Source organism: Paroedura picta, chromosome 1, assembly GCF_049243985.1.
Source record: "Paroedura picta isolate Pp20150507F chromosome 1, Ppicta_v3.0, whole genome shotgun sequence".
Lineage (NCBI taxonomy): Eukaryota > Metazoa > Chordata > Lepidosauria > Squamata > Gekkonidae > Paroedura > Paroedura picta.
In genome coordinates this window covers 68694527-68711990 of record NC_135369.1, presented here as the reverse complement: position 1 = coordinate 68711990, position 17464 = coordinate 68694527, and positions in this window count along the sequence as shown.

Sequence of the window (17464 nt, the reverse complement as noted above, 5' to 3'; positions counted from 1 at the left end):
GCAAATACATTCTATTTTATTTTTAATTTGTTTTATAAGTTCATATCTGAAAAGAGCTTCTGAGTTTAATATTGTCTTTGTTGTGGTAAAAATCGGCAGTATATAAAATTCTTTTGTGAAGCAATCTATAAATGCTTTACAGATATTTAATGAGGTAGAAGGGTTATCCTGACAGAGTTTCAGTAGATTCAGTCATGACCAGACAATTAAAAAACTACAACAAATCTCTAGAGTTAAAAAACTACAACAAATCTCTAGAGTTAACAGAGCTCCAGGCAAACCCAATTAGTTTAAGTTAGAGGTAGATATTATCAAACAAGTCTCTGGAAGTGAGAAACGGATTCCTTCTTTTCCCTTTTAAAAAGAAAGCTGGATATCTTATTTATCAAGTGGCATGTGTGTATTGTAGCCAGGAGATCATAAGATCATCTGGCAGTCAGGCAAGAGACTGCCAAAAAGAAGTGGTTTGCCATTGCCTGCCTCCACATGGTGGCCAGTGTTCCTTGGAGGTCTTCCACTCAAATACTAACCAAGGCCAACCCTGCAACCCTTCCCTATGGGATGTCAATCATTATGCAGATATAATAGTGTGATGCCCCTTACAATACCTCAGATTTCCAGATGCACCCCTACTAATATCCCACAAAATTAATAGCCTAGGAATTCACTCTGGTTGGAAAAATTCCAGTCTTGCTTCATTGTTGAAATTTCCAAGCAACCATTTCCATAAGACAGATCAACTATATAAAGTTGTTGACAATGTGATAATTAAACAGTTCCTTGCATATGGATCCAGATGTTTGATTGTTTAGTCCTAGGGCATTCTCGTAATACAGCATTTGATCTGACTGCCAAGGAGGAATGTTTCACAAATACTTCTAATCTGAATTCCCCCCAACCTTCATATTTGGGAGTTCTGAATTAGTTGATCTTGTTTCCCAAGGGGAATCAACACAGTAGGAATTTTGTGCTGTGTTAGTTTTAACATCTGAATTGTCATCCCAGTGCACTCTGATTGCTATTTTGATTCCTCATTGGTTTTGTGAGCAGCAGAAGGAGCCACAAAGAAAAAATGTGTCTCACAGCATAAGGAGTTACATAAATGGCAGGGATAAGTCCAACCAGAAGAGTTCCTATCATCCAAACATAATTGTCCAGACTGGAAATTTTGTTTTCATCATTTCTACCCAGATTATTACACCTGGGATTGGGTTTCTGATTCTATAGTGTTTTCTGAACTTTTTCATTATCTGGGCTGTATGCAAAACTGGCTATGTAAAGGCATGGGAAATACTTCTACTTTCAGGGCAGATGGAGGAACATAAAAGTATTTTTATACTGCACAATAATATCATGCGAAAGCACCATGCAGCCTTATCATTTGCCTGATACAAATTGTTATCCAAATTAGATGAGATGGAATTTGATTGGGGAAATTAGCTTTGCAAGAGGGGGTAACTATGGGATTACTACTTATGTATATTGGGTTATTCACTTAAGTAATCTACATGCAAGCAGGTGTTATGTACAGACTGTCAAAAGACCACACATACACACAGAAGGCAGGCCTGAACAGGGATGGGAGGGGTATGTAGAGAGTCCCAGAACAAACACAAAGACTGAAGCTATGGGCTCTACTTTTATGGGAAAATTGTATCCTCAGACTATGACATGTGATAGCCCCTAAAACAATGTATCTGATGTGGTTTCTTGTATATGATAAAGAAGCTAGAAGGTATGTGATGTGTTTGTCTAGAATGAAGACAATACTCAGGGTGGAATCTCAGAAGTTTCCCAGAAACCAAACAATAACCATGATATAGCCAGAGGGGTAGAACCAGATGTATTAATATGTCTTGATGACTCCTAGATTGTAGGCCAGGAAATTGTTAAAGTGGGGCAGACTGTTAGTTATCTCTATTATTTTTATTACATTTATTACCCACCACTCTCAGCAAGCCAGCTTGTGGTGGGTTACAAGATAAAAAACGGGAAAAAAACAATAAAATCCCAATAAAACTCAATTAAAACAACCAATAGAAGAAGCCCAAAATGGCAGAAAAACTGTCATTTGCCACTAGGTGGCAGGGGGCTATTTCCTCAAGATGGTCAAAGGATGATATGCTTCCGGGGCAGATTAGATCTTCCTCTAGCACTACCCTCAACCATAGATCTGCCGGAAGAGGTCTGTCTTGCAGGCCCTGCAAAAAGCCATCAACTTTAATTGAATTCCATGGGTATCAGGGGAAGGAGAGATGAAATTAATGGCACCTTTCCTGGAGAACCTATTGTCCCAAAGATATGCATCTCTGTTTTGGATGCATTTGCCATCTAATCCAATATCCATTTCCTGCTAGGCAGTATGCTGCAATAAAATATTTGGGATGATATGGAAGGATGTATGTCAACTAAAACTGCTCCTTAAAAGTATGAAGGGGTCTGGCTACAAAAAAAATGGCTCTCTCCACATTGCAGTTAGCCCAACTCTGCTCTGGTTTGGCCTCACTTGGAATACTGTGTTCAGTTTTGGGCACCCCAGTTGAAGAGGGATGTAGACAAACTGGAGCGTGTCCAGAGGAGGGCAACAAAGATGGTGAGGGATTTGAAAACCAAGACGTATGAAGAAAGGGTAGCTTGGTCTGTTTAGCCTGGAGAGGAGATGACTGGGATCTGATAACCATCTTCAAGTATTTAAAATGGTGTCATATAGACCAGTGGTCCCCAACCTTTTTATCACCGGGGACCACTCAACACCGGGGACCACTCAACGCCTTTTACTGAGGCCCGGTGGGGGGGGTAGTTTACTCCTCTACTCTCAACCACTGCCCTAACGCTCTCTGATCGCTATGGTAATGTTTAAGTATCCCTTCAAAATAAGATACAGACACACCACAACAATGAACATAAGGAACATTTTATTTCCATGGAAATTTTAACTCATGACAATGTCAAATCAATGGGAACCCTGAGCTTGTTTCTCTGCAATGAGATCCCATCTGGGAGTGATGGGAGACAATGACACCCGAAGAGTGTTGTAAAGGGCTGCGGGGGGGGGGGAGAAGGCGTCCTTCGGGACCCACCTCCAATTAGTTGAAGGCCCACATGTGGACCGCGGCCCACAGGTTGGGGATCGCTAATATAGACAATGGAGCAGAGTTATTCTCTCTTGCCCCAGAGGGACGGACCAGAACCAATGGGATGAAATTAATTCAACATCAACATCTGGAAGAAGTTCCTGACAGAATGGTTTCTCAGTGGAACAGGCTTCCTCAGTAGGTGGTGGGTTCTCCATCTTTGGAAATTTTTAAACAGCGGCTAGCTAGACATCTGATGGAGAGGTTGATTCTGTGAAGGCTCAAGGGGGTGGCAGGTTACAGTGGATGAGTGATAGGGTTGTGAGTGTCCTGCATAGGGCAGGGGGTTGGACTAGATGACCCATGAGGTCCCTTCTAACTCTATTATTCCATGATTCTAAGAAGGGAGAAAAACAGATGACCCATGTATTCACAGGTTAAAAAACTGGGATTATGGTATATTTTTAAAAGAAGACCAGGGCATTAAATCAGGGGAATTGAGTAAGGGTTTCTGTCCTGTATATTAGCGTAAGTTCCATCAAGGTGACTTATGACAACCCCAAAGGGTTCTCAAAATAAGAGAGTTACCAATATGTGGATGACACTCAGCTCTACCTCCTAATGGACGGCCAGCTGGACTCCCCCCAGATACATTTGCCAGCTGTGTGAAATGTGATAAAATGCCAAGCACTGCGTGAAAATTGGCATAAGATGTTTTATAGGTGGTATTTCACACCTTAGGTTATGAGCAAAAATGGCATGATGCTATTGGATCTATATGTGGTGGAACTGTAAAATGATAAAAAAGTTTTGGATAATAATTCAAGATAAATTGCAATCTGTGTTTAATTGTAAGTTTGTATTAGACCCCAAACACATGTTGTTAAGCATTATGTCCACAGGTATCCCCAAACAGGGTGCTGAATTCTTCTTAGAATCATAGAATCATAGAGTAGGAAGGGGCCATACAGGCCATCTAGTCCAACCCCCTGCTCAATGCAGGATCAGCCCTAACCATCCTAAAGCATCCAAGAAAAGTGTGTATCCAACCTTTGCTTGAAGACTGCCAGTGAGGGGGAGTTCACCAACTCCTTAGGCAGCCTATTCCACTGCTGAACTACTCTGACTGTGAAATTTTTTTCCTGATATCTACCCTATATCATTGTACTTGAAGTTTAACCCATTACTGCTTGTCCTCTCCTCTGCAGCCAACAGAAACAGCATCCTGCCCTCCTCCAAGTGACAACCTTTCAAATACTTAAAGAGGGCTATCATGTCCCCTCTCAACCTCCTTTTCTCCAGGCTGAACATTCCCAAGGCCCTCAACCTATCTTCATAGGGCTTGGTTCCTTGGCCCCAGATCATCTTCGTCGCTCTCCTCTGTACCCTTTCAATTTTATCTACGTCCTTCTTGAAGTGAGGCCTCCAGAACTGCACACAGTACTCCAAGTGTGGTCTGACCAGTGCCGTATACAATGGGACTATGACATCTTGTGATTTTGATGTGATGCCCCTGTTGATACAGCCCAAAATGGCATTTTCCTTTTTTACCGCTGCATCACACTGCCTGCTCATGTTTAGTTTACAATCCACAAGTACCCCAAGGTCTCGTTCACTTCCATCCAACAACAGCAGCAACACTTATCATCGCCGCCAGCTGGAAGCAACAACAGGTTCCCTACACGTACTCATGGAGCACAAGACTTAGAGAATTAGCGGTAATGGCTAAAATAACAGATCTGGTTAGCCACAGCCCGCCAGAAGACTTTCAAATACACTGGGATGAATATCCTTATCCATGGTTCCTCTATATATTTGTGAAACAGCCTGGGGGGGGGGGGGGGTGGAACGTATCCGGCTGTCCAAGTTGGAGTAGGGCCAATAAGGGTGCAGCCAACTAGCCACATTCCTCAGATGCACCAAAGACAGAGAGAGACATACAGAGCCCTACCAGACTGAACACAAGCCATCATTCCCTCCTATAAGTACTGCTGCAAGGGAGGCAGAGAGAGACACAGAGAGAGCTGCCTCAAGCTGCTGACAAGCCCTGCTTCCATCCTAAGCACGAGCCCTAATTATCTGCTATGGCTCCTGCTGCGAGGCACACAGAGAGACACACAGCAAGAGGAAGAGAGAGAGACATAGAGAGAGGCACCTCCTAGTGTCCCCTGGTTCCTAGCACCCATTGCATTCCTGCTTGCAATGGGGTTTCTTGCTAGTTTGAAATATTTGGAAAACTCCTTATCTCTGTAACTTACCTGAATTATTGTTTTAAAATGTTATCACTTTACGCAAGTAGTGCAATCATGATGGAAAATTTCATGCAAGTTTTTTTTAGTATGCAGACCACTAAAGAACACATGAAGGTGCTAGGAATAGTGCCTACTTTACCTTGTCAGTGCAGGATATTAAAGATGATTTTTTTGTTGGGGGTGACATGGAGATCTCTCTCAAGACCTCCTTGTAACGCTTCCCTTTCTCCCACTCAGACACTATGGCAGCATTACATGTGCCAGGCATCCTACTGCATTCTTAATCTGGATGTCAGACACTTGATTAGTCGTGGGGAGCCCCTTCAGGCTGTTTATGCTACCTTAGGTTGTCTATGGAACCCTACTATGAGCCTCAGCTTTGGCCCAAACTGATCAGTGGAACATATCTTAAAGAAAATAGTTTCAAACAGGAAAGCCTAAGCAGGAAGATGGAGGAAATGTGTTCCACCCACCTGCACACAACTGGAGTTTAACTGTTAGCTGCCGCACAGGGGGGATAGCATTGCCTATACATTATTAAATGTAATTACATTGTTACTTATATATTCAATTAAATGGCCTACGAAAAATATTCCACAGCCGTTCAAAGCACAGCACGTGCAACAATTACATTAACCTTTAATAATCATCATTTCCCTTCTACTCCGTGGTAACATTCATATTAATTAGTTATGAAATGATGAAATGTGAAGCACCCAAACACTGCCATCACTCTCTCCACATGGGCAGCTTTGAAAGGCTGCCTGGCACTGAGTCACACCTTGAAAAAGCCATCCAGGGAGATTGTTTCCCTGGCAGCCACACTGCGGGGACTCTGAAGCCGGTAGGATAAATGAACTTCTGTGTTTAGAGAACGGATGGGCAAAACGAAACAAAGCTGGGTTTTATTGCCTTTGGGGACTCTGCTAGACTCACCATGTCCCAGTGGCAGACTACATGCTGCTCATTTGATTTGCTGGTAGATTATTTTTTCGTAATTCTGCCCATAAAATATGTTGTGCGTGTTATATGTAAAATAAAATGGCTTCTGCATGCAAACTAGGATGTATATGTGGTGGTGGGAAGATGGATTTCACTTCAGGCCATTTGCCACTTTGAAAGCTCGAGTTGGATTCTTTAACATTGCATTTAAAGTTGGTCAATTAGTGGTATGCCTTGACCTGATATCTCAGGCTAGCCTGATCTTACCAGATCTTAGAAGCTAAACTAGCTAAGCTCTGATTAGTACTTAGACGGGAGACCACCAAGGAAGTCCAGGACCATGATGCAAAGGCAGGCAGTGGGAAACCACCTCTGAACATCTCTTGCATTGAAAGAGTCATTCCATAAGTCAACTGTAACTTGATAGGGGGAGAATTAGTGGTACAGTGGTTAGAGCAGCCTTTCTGAATCTTTTTATTGTTGAGAAACTCCTGAAATATTCTTCAGGCTTTGAGAAACTCCAGAAATTGCATGATTGTGCAGAATATGGTTGGGAAGTATAGCTAAATATATCTACCTGGGACACCTCTCCTTCCAACCCCTCCAGGTCCTTCACTGGCCATTTTGGAAGGGAGGGGTGTACGTCAACATGACAATATATGGTCATATCAACTGATAAATGTTCAACACATTTAAAAATACGTTAAAAATTATTTAACTCCCACCCATTTGGGAAAGCTTTCCAGGGCTGTCAAGAAGCCCCGTGATTTCATAAAACCCTGGTTGAAAAAGCCTGGGTTATAGTTTAAGACTAAGTCTAGGAAGATTCAGGTTCAAATCCACACTCTACTGCTCATGACCCTGGCCAAGTCATTCTCTCTCAGCATAATCTACCTCACATGGCTTTTGTGAAGATCAATTATGCAGCCCTAGAGAAGGGAAAGGATAAATGTGTAATATTCATCACAGTTTCTATTATAACTGTTTAACCATCACACAGCATGACTTTCACACCAGATTGCACAATTTGCAGGACATATTCAAGAGCAGGGTGTTTTCTCTTTAGACAAATAACTCCACAAAAGTAGAACAAAGTTAGGCCAGTTGTTGTGAATATTTAGCAGCCCTGATTCTAGTGGAGAGTCAGCAGCTGTGTGTGTTTACAGCAGAGTATAATTAAAACGCTGAGTGTCTGGATTTGTTAAGAGGGATATGTTGATCACAATCATATAAGTGTTTACTCCCAGACTTCAAGTAAACAGCATACAAAACAACAGCTCCATCCATATCAACATGAATCACACATTTAATCCTCCCACACTTCTATCCAATCAAATTACCATTTTGGAGGTTCCACTATAGGGATACAGAAGGCAAGAAGCGCTCATTCCATGCTAGCATGGCATGATTAACAAGGATATAGTAGAGATGTAATGTTTAGTGTTTCCTTTCCTTTTCATGGTATATTCGATACATTTGAATCCTTGCTAATGGCCTTTTCATCCTGGGATATATTTAATGAGTTTTGTCACTAGAGGAAGGACATAGCTACAGAGACAGCTCCACTCTGAAAGGCAGGCTACACCTAGCTAACTGCCAGGACATGATGTCACCTCTCAAAGAAGAAAGAAGGCAACCTGACACAGAATTTGTTACCAGTTTCATGGGATATGTTTTGTGCCATTTTTAGTCTGCCATGCACCACATTTCCATATCCATATGGCATATGCTGTATTTTGTCCCCTTCCTGTTTAACTTGTATGCTGAGAGAGAGAGAACTCAAAGAATCAAACACTGGGATTAGGATTGGAGAAAGGGATATAAATAATCTTTGGTATGCTGAAGACACTATCCTCCTGTCAGAAACTAAGGAAGGCCTAGAATAGCTGATGACAAGGGTCAATGAAGTAAGTAAGAAATTTGGCCATATCTTAAATACTAAAAAGACAAAAATAATGACCACTGCAAAAAACAGACATGTCACAATAACAATTGATGGTGAAGAGACTGAATGTGTTCAAGAATTCATTTTTCTTGGATCACAAGTTGATGAGAGTAGCGACTGCAGTATGGAAATAAAACATGGAATTGTCCGGGTTGTTCAGCAATGATGAGCTCGAAGTGAACATGGAGAAGAAAAGACATAAACCTGACTACCAAATGTAGATTAGTTAGATCTATCATATTTCCAATAGCCATGGCTGTGAAAGTTGGATGATGAAGAAATTGGACAAGAGAAGAATCAATTCATTTGAATTCTGGTGGTTGGAGAATGGGGAAGACGTTAGAGGGAAGGAAGAATGAGAAACATCCACCCATCCCTTCCTTCCTCAAACCCCCAAAACTTACCTGAATCTGAGAGAAGAGGAGCTGACTGAGAGGTGGCAGGCGTCAAGAGCAGTGGACCTGGAATCAAGCATGGGAAGTGATTAAAAGAAGCTGTAAGAAAGGGCAAGAAGGGGTGGGGTTGAAGTAAACTTGGATGCCCTAATGAGGAGGGAGGAAGGGTGAGAATTATAAAAAAGGGAAGAAGAAAGGAGAAGATTGTTGGTTAAGTAGGAGTGTAGAGAGCTGGAAGGAGAGAGTGGAAGACAAAGAAGTAGAAGACTTTGCCTGAGTAATGATTCTGCATGCATTTATCAAAGTGGAGGGGAAGGAAGAGTCAAGAGAAGGCAGCCTGGACCCCAAGAGACTTCTAGTGACTGAGACTCCTCATCAGGAAGCTCTACAGGGAGCATTGTAACTTGCCCTACCTCTGCCTCCAACCTTATTGACATATCCTCGAAAGCTTCAATAAACCCCAAGGGTTTCACGAAACTGATGTTGTGGCTGTCTTCTTTTGGCAATGTGGGTGGAATGGGGCAACTGCCCCATAAACACTCGCACCCCCTGATTTTTGGATTTTTCTGCAATACTACATATTTCACCAAGATTTGCTGGAAAAAAATTCCCCATCTGCTCATGCTCATTGTACAGATGTTTGGAGCCACACTCTGGGTCCAGTGTTCAAGATTAGCATATCAATGTAACATTGTAATCAATGTAACATTGATCCATCAGTAAATGTGATGAGGTTAGGTGTGGCTATTCTCCTAGGACTACTGCCAAGAGTCCTTTTTCCTTGACCTCATGTGATTTCCATAAAGGAGTTGGTCCCACATCAAGATGCAGAACAGAGGAAGACAAATGGAAGCTTGCTAATAACATATAGATCTGTTGTCATAATGTTAGCAAAGGGCAGAATTAGAGAGTGACTCAACAAATGTAGTTAGTTCTGTTTTTCTTTTCTGAAGTGTTGTTTATGCTAATCACATTGCTGGTTCACTAGCTTAAGGGGAGGACTTTGATTTAATTCTGCATTCCCATTGGCTTCTGTTTCCTTGCTCTTCTGTTGTTTTGCTACACCTGCTTAGCACAGGAGCAAATGTATTATTTAGATATGGTGGCATAAAGACAGATAGTGCTACAAACTGGAATGTGGGTGGATGGAAACAGATTCTACAGTTTTGATTCAATCCTAAACAGTTATACCTTTAAGTCCATTGATGTCAGTGGATTTTCAAGTGTGTAATTCTGCTTAGAACTACTGCCATACTATCCTACTGTGTGTGCTGCTTGAAATTCTGTTATTGAAGAAACAGACAGACTTGCCAACAATTGGTGAGATGAGTAAAGTGGTTTAGAGATCTCTCAATTCTTTAATTTTCTTACAAAGCATCCGTTGAGGAGGGAGGGTTTTAATCTTTTTAGGGGTGTTAATCCTCCTATCTGTGCTGTTTCTCCAACATCTTAGCTACTATAAGATATGGGTATGGAAAAAGGTTGACCACTTTTTGAGTTAATTAAAATAAGGACACACTAATCCATGATAATGTAAGAACATAAGAGCCCTGATGAATTGACACCATGTCCCCTCTTGTCCAGCATCCTGACATTTTATTCTGGAGGGCCAACAGCAGGGAATAGAGGCTGATATGGCCTCTTGACACTGGTAGTCAAAGACATACTGTCGATGAATGCTGAAGTTCCCTTTAGTTATTATGGCTAGAAGCCACTGATAGACCTGTGCTTCGTGAGTATGAAGCTCTCCCCCCTCGCCATTTATGTGTTGAAGGGGATACAATCATGAGAATTACATCAGAAATAAGTTGGGGTCAAAGAAGTTTCCATTGAAACAAACAATGAACATACCATACCCATCTATGAAGTCTTCATGAAATGAATTATTTTTCACATATTTACATCACAGTTTAAGAGGGGCTACTTATTTGTCACACATGTGCACACACACTGTAAAACCTCCAGGGTCAATCATAGACTTTGCTTGGCTTTCACGTTATCTGTCTACTGAATCCATCAAGGCTGCTGTCTGAAAGTAGTATATACCTTACTGAATAAGAGTGCTGTAAAACTGCTGGAAAGCTCTTGAACTCAGTAGTGCTAGCATGAAACATGCTTCCATAAAGCACTCCTGCTGAAAGAATGCAACAAGACACTGCATCAAGGGGGCTTTCTACCGCCTATACTAAGAATGATGAACAGCATATTAGGTACTGAATGGCTGAAGAAGGGGGACGAATGGGAAGCTCTCAGACTATTGCAAAGGGCTACAAGTGATTAGTGAAATTATACCAGATCATATGGAAAATTAGAATTGGTGGTGGGATAGCTGTGCTGTTAGGGAGATTAGTGTTCAGTCATCCCCTTTCAGAAACATTTGAGAAATTAAACCCTGTTGGAGCAAACTCTTTCTGCCCATACTAGAACCAGTTTGGTGTAGTTGTTAGGAGTGCAGACTTCTAATCTGGCATGCCAGGTTCGAATCTATGCTCCCCCACATGCAACCAGCTGGGTGACTTTGGGCTCACCACGGCACTGATAAAACTGTTCTGACCAGGCAGTGATATCAGGGCTCTCTCAGCCTCACCTACCCCACAGGGTGTCTGTTGTGGGGAGAGGAAAGGGAAGGCGACTGTAAGCCACTTTGAGCCTCCTTCAGGTAGGGAAAAGCGGCATATAAGAAAACTTCTTCTTCTTCTATATGGACAGAATTGTATATTATCTTTTGAACTTTTTAGTTACATTGCTGTGCTTGACACACCAAACTTACTTTCTCTTGGTATCTAACTGAATCTAAGACATTTCACATGCAGTCTATTTCCTGCATCCATGCCATAAAGACTATGTTGCTGATAAGGAGGAATGGAGATGAGAGGGGTGTTATGAAACCTACTGTGAGAAAGTATCTGTGAGGTACAAGAAGATTCTGTTGATTCCTATGCAAAAGAGCAAAGTTGTTATCCTCAAATACTAAAATAAGGGCTAATTTGTCTTTGACAGAATGCTTAAATAGAAATGGAAGAGGTGGAATAATTTAATACTCCTTGAATTTATATAATTCACAAGAACCAACCATGAAGTCTGGTGAACATCTTTGCTAATAATCCATGCTTATGTAAATATTGCCTAAAAATGTTTAAAAATGAAAATCACAAGTTTTCTCGCAGAATCATAGAATTGGAAGGGGCCATACAGGCCATCTAGTCCAACCCCCTGCTCAACGCAGGATCAGCCCAAAGCATCCTAAAGCATCCAAGAAAAGTGTGCATCCAACCTTTGCTTGAAGACTGCTAGTGAGGGGGAGATCACCACCTCCTTAGGCAGCCTATTCCACTGCTGAACTACTCTGACTGTGAACATTTTTTTTTCTGATATCTAGCCTATATCGTTGTACTTGTAGTTTAAACCCATCACTGCGCGTCCTTTCCTCTGCAGCCAACGGAAACAGCATCCTGACCTCCTCCAAGTGACAACCTTTCAAATAGTTAAAGAGGGCTATCAAGTCTCCTCTCAACCACCTTTTCTCCAGGCTGAACATTCCCAAGTCCATCAACCTATCTTCATAGGGCTTGGTCCCTTGGCCCCAGATCATCCTCGTCGCTCTCCTCTGTACCCTTTCAATTTTATCTACGTCCTTCTTGAAGTGAGGCCTCCAAAACTGCACATACTCCAGGTGTGGTCTGACCAGTGCCGTATACAATGGGACTGTGAAATCTTGTGATTTTGATGTGATGCCCCTGTTGATACAGCCCAAAATGGCATTTTCCTTTTTTAGCGCTGCGTCACACTGCCTGCTCATGTTTAGTTTACAATCCACAAGTATCCCAAGGTCTCGTTCACACACAGTGTTACCTAGAAGCATATCCCCCATCCAGTAGGCATGCTTTTCATTTTTCTGACTCAGATGCAGAACTTCATATCTTTATTAAATTGCATCTTGTTCTCATTTGTCCATTTTTCCATTGTGTTCAGATCTCGTTGAACTCTGTCTCTATCTTCTGGAGTATTTGCCAGTCCCCCCATTTGGTGTCATCTGCAAACTTGATGAGTAGTTCTCCACCCCCTCATCTAGATCATTAATAAATATTTTTAAAAGTACCAGACCGAGCACTGAGTTTTGAGGTACCCCGCTACGCACCTCTCTCTGATGAAACACCATTGACAACAACTCTTTGAGTGCGGTTCTCTAATCAATTCCGTATCCTTCAATTTATCCATCAGAACATCATGGGGAACCTTATCAAAAGCTTTACTAAAATCCAAGTAAACGGCATCTACCGAATTTCCACGATCCAGCAAACCTGTTACTTGGTCAAAAAAGGAAACCAGGTTGGTCTGACAGGACCTGTTGGAGACAAATCCATGCTGACTTCCTTGGATCACCAAATTGTCCTCCAGATGTTTGCAGACCGCTCCCTTTAATATCTGCTCCATTATCTTCCCCACGACAGAGGTCAGACTCACTGGTCTGTAGTTTCCCGGGTCATCCTTCCTCCCTTTTTTGAAGATCAGAATAACGTTTGCTCTCTTCCAGTCCTCCGGGACATCTCCAGTCCTTAAAGAGGTCCCAAAGATTAGTGATCCCCAACCTGTGGTCCGCGGACCATATGTGGTCCTTCGACTAATTGGAGGTGGGCCCCGAAGGACGCCTTCTCCCCCCCAGGCCCTTTACTTCATCCTCACCCCCGGCCCTTTACAACACACTTCGGGTGTCATTGTCTCCCATCACTCCCAGATGGGACTATCTCGTTGCAGAGAAACAAGCTCAGGGTTCCCATTGATTTGTCATTGTCATGAGTTAAAATTTCCATGAAAATAAAATGTTCCTTTTGTTCATTGTTGTGGCGTGTCGGTATCTTATTTTGAAGGGATGTTTAAACATTACCATAGCGATCAGAGAGCGTTAGGGCAGTGGTTGAGAGTAGAGGAGTAAACTACCCCCCCCACCGGGCCTCAGTAAAAGGCGTTGAGAGGTCCCTGGTGAGTGATCCCCGGCGTTGAGTGGTCCCCGGTGATAAAAAGGTTGGGGACCACTGCCGAAGATGATGGACAAGTATTCTGCAAGTTCTCCGGAAAGTTCTTTGAGCACTCTCAGGTACATTTCATCCAGCCCAGGGGATTTGAACTCATCCAGTGCAGCTAAATGCCTCTCGACAACCTCTCTGTTCATGTCAACCTGCCACCCAGACACTATCCCTTGGCTACTGTCATCTCTAGATGTTCCTAAACCCTTTGGCCTGTGGGAAAAAACAGATGTAAAATAGGTGCTGAGCCTTTCTGCTTTCTCTGCATCCTCCGTTAGAGTTTGTCCATCCGCACCCAACAGTGGGCCTATTGCCTCCTTTACTTTATGTTTGCTCCTCACATAACTGAAAAATCTTTTCTTGTTACAATGGGCTTCCCTGGCCAATCTTAGCTCACTCTCAGCTTTGGCCTTTCTGATGATCTACAGTGCCTAGTAACCTGTAGGTACTCTTCTTTAGAGCTCTGTCCTCCCCTCCATATCCTGAACATTTCCCTTTTCTTTCTTAGTTCCTCTTGAAGTTCTTTGTTCATCCAAATAGGTTTCTTAGAGCTCCTGCAGTGTTTTCGTCTTTCTGGGATAGTCATTGACTGAGCATGCAATAGCCCTTGTTTGCGTAGCTCCCACCCTTCACATGCTCATGTCAAATAAAGTGTCCCTGTGAGTAATTAATGTGATCTTCTATCCTGGTGTAGTCATGACCTACAGATTGAGGGAGACTTTGTTTCTGAAACTCATTATTATTCTCCTGTATTGTGTCTGCAAGCCACAAAGTCCCAAGGAAGAACAGGTCAGGTTGACAGGTTCCTAGATATAAAAGCTTATGAACTGCAGCAACAAAAGATGGCTTAAAATAATTTACTCCGTAATTGTTTTCTATGGTGACTTATTGTTTCATGGACACTGGAGATTCAGAGAAAGTTGATGTCTCTTATGAGAACAGCTTCCATTTGAGAAATGTTGTGATTTTTATATGCCATCATTCTCTTTAATGTCCATCAGAACAGATCTCTTGTTTTGATCTGCAGTAATTTCTGTCCATCTAATACATCAGTTATATTATGCTTGCTCATTTGAGATTCTGCACCTAAACAACAGCATAGTGCCTGAGAACCCACTGTTTTTTATGGGTCAGCTAGTGACAGTGGAAAGACACACAATCCCTTTACCATACTATAATACACCCTCCTCTATTGAATAAAGACTGGTGAACCAACATCAGTCAGTAAACCTTATAAAACCAAAACTGACAAATCACCCACTACCTGATTGGCCCTCATCCAGTAATGGCATGCCCAGGTAGTTTAGACCTAATCAGAAAGCAGCCCTCAGCCAAGAAAGCTTAATAAGGAGTCAGCTTGCCACCTCCAATTTCCTGCCATTTTCAGAACTTTGCTGGGTGAAAGAGGAGCCAGCCTCAGAGCATGCCCTGCTGCAAGCAGGTTGCCCTGGTCTCCTGACCTCTTTCAACTCAGAGGACATGGTGGGGGGGGGGGGGAGTGGGGTAGCCTTTGAGAACATTCTGGAGGTGGGAGCTCCCCACTCCCCCACATGCAGCCAGATGGCTGACCTTGCATGCATAACAGCATTAATAAAGCTGTTCTTACTGAGGAGTAGTATCAGGGCTCTCTCAGCCTCACTTACCTCACAGGGTGTCTGTTGTGGGGAGAGGAAAGGGAAGGTGCTTGTAAGCTGCTTTGAGACTTCTTCTGGTAGAGAAAAGTGGCATATAAAAGCTACCTCCTCTTTCTTTTCCTCGCCCTCCTCCTTACCATTTGTGCCCTCAATCCCCTCCCCCCCTTCCCCACAGGTATTATTATTTTTAAATAAAAACCAATGTTATTGCATTGCAATGGGCAGAACATGTCTCAGGGTGGCAAAGGGTAGGCACCTTCTGCCCATAAGCCTGAGTGGCTTCTAGAGACAGCATCACATTCCAGGAAGGGGCTGCCTCAAAGGTGAATTTGGCCCCAGCCATTAGTGCAGCTGATGTGCCCAGGACCTGTGCAAGCTGGAAGGAGGATGACTGGTCAGTCAGTCCAGCCTCCTCTTCCATTCCCGCTGCTAGCCCTTCCATGGTTTTTCTTACTTGCCATGGCTATCCTTGCTGAGCAGCAGCTGGAGGCAGCAGTGTAAGTCAGTGGCACCTGCCTTTGGCTCAGGCACCTTGCTGATTGCCTAGGGTGATCAGCCAGCCACTCAGGAGTGCATTGTCATTGCCACCAGTAGCAACTGTCACCCAAATGGTCCCCACTGCTTTCAATGTCCCTAACTATTTAAAAAGCTGTCTTTCATGTTATGATGCAGCAGTGTTGTAATGCAATAAACTTTTTCAAAAATAACACCTGTGAGGGAAGGGGGAGAGCCAGGCAAGGGCATAGAATGGTCAAATGAAGGGGCACAATTAAAAAGAAAGGTGCAAGCACTTGTTTCAGGTGTTGTCTGAATTATGTTCCTGAGATGCACAGCAGATGGAAGAGGGGAGCACTAGAGCACCTTTCCCTTGGGAGGGGGAGGATGGTGACAATGGCAGGCATGAGGGGGAAATCCAAATGCTACCATTCCCGCACTGAACAGCCCCAAATTAGACCTCACAGACCCCACTTGAAAAATTGAAATCAGGTTTTCTGGGGATTCCTTTGTTGCAGGACAAGTGAGGGGACAATTCAGGTCTGCATCTGATGAAGTGGATTTTAGTATGGAAACAGAAAAAAAAGTTGACCTTTTTAAAATGCAAATCCAAGTGATATTACTAGTGCAGATACAATCTTAGAGTCCCTTCTTTCAGCTGTATTTGGGCAGAGGCTGGAACTGCTCTGGGTGAGTTCTCCACAATTAACTGTTTGCCATCTCTCTCCTTTCTTAGGATTCAATCCAACCTACATTTCCCATCAGTGCAATGGAACTTTACTGCCTCCCCTTACCAACTGCAGCCCACATCTCCACAAAATGCTCTTTCTATAGATAGGAGGCCCTCGGGAATGTCATGAGGGAAAATCAGTAGAAACTGCTGGTTTAGTCTGGCTTCAACTTTGAGACTCAAGCTACCTGACCACCCTAATCCATGGTTTTATACGTTTGTTTTTGAACTACATAAGATACTGCCCATAAAGGCAAAAGAGAAACTCCCAAGTCATTCAGAATGCAACAGTCCTGTATTGCCAAAGGTTGGTTAATAAGTGTGTGCATAACAAAATTCCCAAACTGAAGATATTGCTGGTTCAGGCCATTAACATAATTCTCTGGAATGGTAACACAAATCTTTTGATACATGCAAGGACTATTTGGATCAAGAAGCTTTGCTTCCACCTGCTGATTCTTCCTCATGAATCAGTTTACTAATGGTCTTCTGAAAAGTGCCATTTAACCCAATGGCACTATTTGAATAAATTAATATTTAAAAAACAATAACAGAGGAGAAGGGTTAGCTGAGGGAAGGGAAGGTATAGCTTTTAAACTATTTTTTTCTAGCTGAAGCAAGCAGGCAAGCTTTTGTACCTCCAGAAGCAAAAGTTCAAAGAAAGTTCAAGATACTCCCTGAGGGGCTGAATACAGAAATGGGATTCTTTATAACTCATTACAAAGTGCAGGGCCCCGTTTCCTGACTGGAGATCTTTCAGTCCATTATTTATTTACACAGATAATTAATTCCTTTGCAGTGCAAACATTTATCAACAACTCCATTATCCAAGTCTTTCCTCTTCGCACTTGGTGGGGTTAGGCACACTGACAGCTTCAGTAACCACGATATAATTAAAGTAATTGTTGGCACACATTTCTTATTCTGTTTCATGTTTAATTATACTCCATGGGAAATCTGGTGGGATTAGAAA